Source organism: Zophobas morio, unplaced genomic scaffold, assembly GCF_036711695.1.
Source record: "Zophobas morio isolate AGI-343-1 ecotype UQ-CSIRO unplaced genomic scaffold, CSIRO_AGI_Zmor_V1 ptg000214l, whole genome shotgun sequence".
NCBI lineage: Eukaryota > Metazoa > Arthropoda > Insecta > Coleoptera > Tenebrionidae > Zophobas > Zophobas morio.
Window position 1 is genome coordinate 11,324 of NW_026972318.1, and position 6,669 is coordinate 17,992.

General features: G+C 33.0%; 1 non-coding gene across 1 annotated transcript; it reads right to left on the reverse strand.

Moving 5' to 3' along the window:
* Positions 1–4,924: 4,924 nt before the first annotated feature.
* Positions 4,925–5,008, reverse strand: Trnal-uaa (transfer RNA leucine (anticodon UAA)). Its single transcript has one exon. It is a non-coding gene; the product is annotated as a tRNA-Leu (tRNA).
* Positions 5,009–6,669: the final 1,661 nt, after the last annotated feature.

Genomic DNA, 6,669 nt, shown 5'->3' on the forward strand with positions numbered 1-6,669 from the left:
GATCCCAGAGCGCCTAAAGCGGCAAATATTGGTAGCAGAGGTAAAAATCCACCACTTTTCGGTATGGGTATTATACGTCTGTGACGAAGAGGTCTCACTCTCTTTCTTCCTTTTGATGATTTTACTGCTCTCATGGCCACTTTAACAGCATCGTTCATATTCTTAAATTTCTTATTTTTTAAAGCAAGCCTGGCGGATTTTCTTAAAACGTTAAAATTCAAGGCCTTTCCACGTCTAACAGTTTTTCTTTTGATTCGACAACCCATACCAAGTTTTATTTTAGCTTTCATAGCAGCCGCAACACCTAAAGCAGCAGCTTTTTCGCCGAAAGATGCGTCCGAAGAACGTAGTCTAAGTTTTGCTTTATCTAATAGAACTTTATCGGCTTTATGTCGATTTTCCAAATCTTTATGTTCACTGTAAGCTATATCGTGAAATTTGCAAGCTTCGTCTAATTGATTTCGACCTTTATCTCCTCTTGCTAATCGTTTTTCTAATTTAGTTCCTGGTCCACAAAAGTTATAACCCGGAATATGAAGTTCAAACGGTAATTTATTAATAACCGAATTTACGATCCCACGTCCACAATATGTTTTTCTGTAGGTCTCACTACGACGACTGTTCCTTGTTCGCTTCGTAATCTTCATTTATACTCAAACTTTCGTTTCAGCTAAAATACTAACGGAATCGTAGAAAAATTTAGTATTTATACCCCTCCACATGTCGGTTTCTTAATTAGATGTCGAAATGCGTTTGATCCCTCAAAACCTTAAATTGCCGATAAGCAATAACGATATCAAAATTAACAGTGAGAATAAAAGACACGGAGATCTTTTACCATCGACAGTAAGATGTATTATTGTCGGACCGTCTAATTGCGGAAAAACCAATGTTATGATAGGTTTAATCGAACATCCAAATGGTTTAAGATTTGAAAATGTCTACGTGTATTCTAAATCTCTTTTCCAACCAAAATATCAATATTTGGAAAATCTTCTAAAACCTATTAAAGGTATAAATTTTTATAGTTTTAGCAATTTCGACAATAACAACATACCACCAGCGCACAAAGCTAAAACTAATTCTGTCTTCATTTTTGACGACGTGGCATGTGACAAGCAAAATTTAATGAAAGAATATTTTAGCATGGGACGACACAGAAATATAGATTGTTTTTATTTATGTCAAACATACACATGTATTCCTAAACATCTAATAAGAGACAACGCAAATTTTATTATTTTATTTAAGCAAGATAATTTAAACTTGCGTCATATTTATGATGATCATATCGGTACTGATATCACATTTGATAAATTTAAAGAAATGTGTTCATTTTGCTGGCAAAATAGTTATGAATTTTTAGTAGTCGATAAAGAGAACGAAATTCGTAGTGGTAGGTTTAGAAAAGGATTTGATAATTTCATTGACCCATTTTCATAATTTCAGTATATAAAAGTATCTTAAACAGTCAACATGCCAGTTCCTGTAAAATATAAATGTCCAAAATGTGGAGGTGAAACAGATACCCCTAACTTACCCTGTATATATTGCTATTATAAAGATCATATAAGAGATCATTACAAAACAAAACATGTGCATCTATACTATTGAAATATGAAAAAAAAAAAAAAACTAGTCTTTTTTTATAGAATGTTTGTGAAATGTTGCATACGTATATAAGCCTTTAATTCAAATAGATTGATTCAGTTTATTTGTATTTTCGAAAGTCTTAGGAGACATGGATTCGAAAATATCAGATGTGCTTGATTTAAAAAAGAAACTGATTAAGAAAAGAAAAGATTTACAAAGAAAATTAGAACTAATTAAAGCAACTCAAAGAAATGAAGAAAAAAAGTATGAACCCCTTACCAAACATTTGGAAACATTAATTGAGAGAAGAAGTGAATCTGCAATAAAAAGTAATCAAGATGTGAAAACAAAAAATGCATCGAACATTGAGCACAGTACACCAACAAAGCGAAAGTTGGAAAATACAATTCTATCTCCTGTTCGTGCCAAAAAAACTATCAATAATACACCAATGCAAGAAGAAATTTTCACACCAAGACAAAAAAGAATTGCTACAAAAGTTACTAACCTTGTGAAAAGAATCGATACAATCAAAAACGAAAAAGAACAAGGAATGAGTCCGATTAGTTCAAAATATGATATTCTGTCACAGGGAGATTTCGAGGAATCAATAAATAAAACAGATGCACAGAACAATGTGTTCGAATACATTCCCGAAAAAGACAATGATAATTACAACTTCGATGAAGTTCTTGAAAAATCTGTTCAATTAAGTAAAAATTATATTAAAAACATCGTTGATACAGATGTTTACAACGAATATTTAAATGATTTTGATGAATTACCGAGAAAATATATTGACGAAATGCATCACGATACAGAAAGTAAATTTGATCACAGAACAGGCGTAAGACATGACACGTTCTCAGAGAAATTTTACATTGGTTCGAAGGAGGTACAATTTGTAGGTCCAGATATAAAAATAGATAATGAGATATTTAAAGGGACGCCTGGAATTTATGAACTCATTTTTAAAAAGAAGCCTATTCATTTTACTGTGGAAGACAAAGAAATATACAAAAAAATTCTAGAAAAAACTAATGCATATCGAAGAAATTTCGATGAAAATGATCGAATATTGGGTACAAGTTCTATGAAATACAAAAATATTATAGGACCATTGTTCTCAACTCTCACGAAGTATAAAAAGCCGAAGAAAGGTGGTCAAGTATTGTTTAAAGAAGTAAACGCAAATAAAGTTGATTATGTGTATTGGGAAGATCCAAATGAATTAGTTGAAAGACTGAAGTTGTTAGTCGCTTCCCAGACAGCAGGCCACTCAGGTCACCAAAACGAAATCGTTTCTATAATAGAAGAACTACGCGAAGCTAAAATTATTGCTTAATATGACTCTGGATAAATTCGGACGTCATTTGCTGAAACATACTAAACTTTCAGATTCAGTTGACGATGCTATGATTACTATTTCGAACTATATGTTCTATAATCTAATATTTCACTTCGAATCAGCTGAAACCATCGAAAACACGTACATATTAAAGTCTAAAGAAACTCACTACACGTTTCCTTTAGAAATTGGTTCAATTGCAAAATTAAATATTACTAGCAATGAAATAAATATTTGTGTAAATAACAAAATATTTAATAAAGAAGAAATGGAAGGACTTTCATTACGTAACGGTGACCGTATCTCGTTCAAATATGTCTTCAATAAAACAGAAAATGTACCAGATTTGTTCGCAGAAATGATAATAAAATGCCCTGTGAATTTTGAAGAATCATTAGTTACGTCCGAGAAAGCATATTATAAACACAAGAGCAATAAAAATGAAGCGCAAGAAGGTGTATGAACCAACTCCCATTAAAAGAGATATTGTTGCAGAACTGCACAAACCTGTAAGAATTAATTTTACACGACGTAAGGTGATAATTAAGGGTATTAACGAAACATTACAAGCAGATTTAGTGGAAATGATACCGTATGCTAAGACAAATAGAGGATACAAATATATACTTATTGTTATTGACTGTTTCTCAAAATATGTGTGGGCTGTTCCAGTAAAATCGAAAGATTCTCAACAAATAACCACTGCAATGGAAACAATTTTATCCAAGATCGTATGGTTACCCAAAAATTTACAAACAGATCAAGGAAAAGAATTCTATAATATAAAGTTTCAAAATCTTATGAAAAAATACAAAATTAATCATTACAGTGTTTACAGTTTAAAAAAAGCCTCAATCGTTGAAAGAGTAAATCGCACATTGAAAAATTTAATGTGGAAAGAATTTAGTTTGCAAGGAAATTATAAATGGTTAGATTTATTGCCAAATGTGGTACATCAATATAATAATTCTTATCATCGTACTATAAAAATGAAACCCTCACAAGTTAACAAAAGTAATGAGAAAGCTATTCTAAAAGCTGCTTATACTCGCATTAAAATAGTTAGCAATAAACAAAAATTTACAGTTGGTGACAACGTAAGAATAAGTAAATATCGTGGAATCTTTGATAAGGGATACACACCCAATTGGTCAAATGAAATTTTCGTAATAAGGAAAATTAATCTCACTAATCCCATCACATATTTTTTGAAAGATGAAAAGGGTGAAAACATTTTAGGTGGCTTCTATGAAATGGAACTACTAAAAGTTAAGCATCCAGGTGTGTATCTCGTTGAAAAAGTTTTAAAAAAGAAAGGCAACCAACTGTATGTCAAGTGGTTAGGATTTAATAGCACCCACAATAGTTGGATTGATAGAAAAACAATTGCATAGTCGCTTTCTTCTCAGTCAGTCGAAATAATTGACAAGATGAAGTTGGTTGTAGTTGACGTACAAGGTTTTACTCTGCAAGAATTCATTGTAAAAGAACTTACGATATACGATGGAATTAACACAATACATGAAACATTCAAATCCACCAAACAATTCAACGAACTCGATGAAAAAACCAAGAAACAAGCCAGATATCTAGAACGTTACCATCACATGTTGAGATTTAATGACGGCTCCAAGGATCAGATATTTGCAAAAGAAATTTTGCTCAAATACATCAAGGAACATGGAGTGGAGGTCTTATATGTAAAAGGAAAATGTAAAGAAAATTATCTCATGGAAACGCTAGGAAAAGACTGCCCCAAAGTTGTGAACCTCGAAACAATTGAAGACTGTGTGAAATTGCCTAAAGAAATCCCATCATGTGATAATCATATATCTAACAATAAAAAATGTTACTGTTCTTTAAATAATGCTAAGTGTCTATACAATTGGTTGTATGAAATATTTCCTCAATAAATGACGTAATATTAAATTGTGTTTCATTTAAAAGCAAAACAAAACTGTAGAACTGCATATAAAAAAAAACTGTCAGGTGTGGGATTCGAACCCACGCTCTCTTTCGAGAATCAGAGCTTAAATCTGACGCCTTAAACCGCTCGGCCAACCTGACTACGGACATAGAGTCAGATCGATCGAGCACAAGGCGATGACAAAGCAAGGTCAACGCCGAGGTCAGTCACGTTCATACACAAAGAGTCAATTGTCGACCAAAAAGATCAATGACCGCTCGATCAAAAGTTGTGGGGCTCCTAGCTCGGGTTGACCTCATTTGACCTGAGCCAGGAGCCCCACTATATAACTACTAGAAACTGTATTTTTGTCGATTTTTATTGAATTTGAACTATATTTCAACGTTTTTTGATGGTTCTGAGCCACCAAACACACTTAAAGCATGCAGAATCGACTCAGAATAGGAAAAGGAGACGTTTAGGTCAATTTTATGCATTCTGGCTTTCGTAGATACAAGAAAACTGTTAAAATTCTTCAGAAACGTCACTTTTGAAGTGTTTTCTTGTACTTTTAAGCCAATCAGATACCCTACGGGCTCGGAAAGTGCAACGAAACCATCAAATTTTAGCTAGAAACTGTATTTTTGTCGATTTTTATTGAATTTGAACTATATTTCAACGTTTTTTGATGGTTCTGAGCCACCAAACACACTTAAAGCATGCAGAATCGACTCAGAATAGGAAAAGGAGACGTTTAGGTCAATTTTATGCATTCTGGCGTTCGTAGATACAAGAAAACTGTTAAAATTCTTCAGAAACGTCACTTTTGAAGTGTTTTCTTGTACTTTTAAGCCAATCAGATACCCTACGGGCTCGGAAAGTGCAACGAAACCATCAAATTTTAGCTAGAAACTGTATTTTTGTCGATTTTTATTGAATTTGAACTATATTTCAACGTTTTTTGATGGTTCTGAGCCACCAAACACACTTAAAGCATGCAGAGTCGACTCAGAATAGGAAAAGGAGACGTTTAGGTCAATTTTATGCATTCTGGCGTTCGTAGATACAAGAAAACTGTTAAAATTCTTCAGAAACTTCACTTTTGAAGTGTTTTCTTGTACTTTTAAGCCAATCAGATACCCTACGGGCTCAGAAAGTGCAACGAAACCATCAAATTTTAGCTAGAAACTGTATTTTTGTCGATTTTTATTGAATTTGAACTATATTTCAACGTTTTTTGATGGTTCTGAGCCACCAAACACACTTAAAGCATGCAGAATCGACTCAGAATAGGAAAATGAGACGTTTAGGTCAATTTTATGCATTCTGGCGTTCGTAGATACAAGAAAACTGTTAAAATTCTTCAGAAACGTCACTTTTGAAGTGTTTTCTTGTACTTTTAAGCCAATCAGATACCCTACGGGCTCGGAAAGTGCAACGAAACCATCAAATTTTAGCTAGAAACTGTATTTTTGTCGATTTTTATTGAATTTGAACTATATTTCAACGTTTTTTGATGGTTCTGAGCCACCAAACACACTTAAAGCATGCAGAATCGACTCAGAATAGGAAAAGGAGACGTTTAGGTCAATTTTATGCATTCTGGCGTTCGTAGATACAAGAAAACTGTTAAAATTCTTCAGAAACGTCACTTTTGAAGTGTTTTCTTGTACTTTTAAGCCAATCAGATACCCTACGGGCTCGGAAAGTGCAACGAAACCTTCAAATTTTAGCTAGAAACTGTATTTTTGTCGATTTTTATTGAATTTGAACTATATTTCAACGTTTTTTGATGGTTCTGAGCCACCAAACACACTTAAAG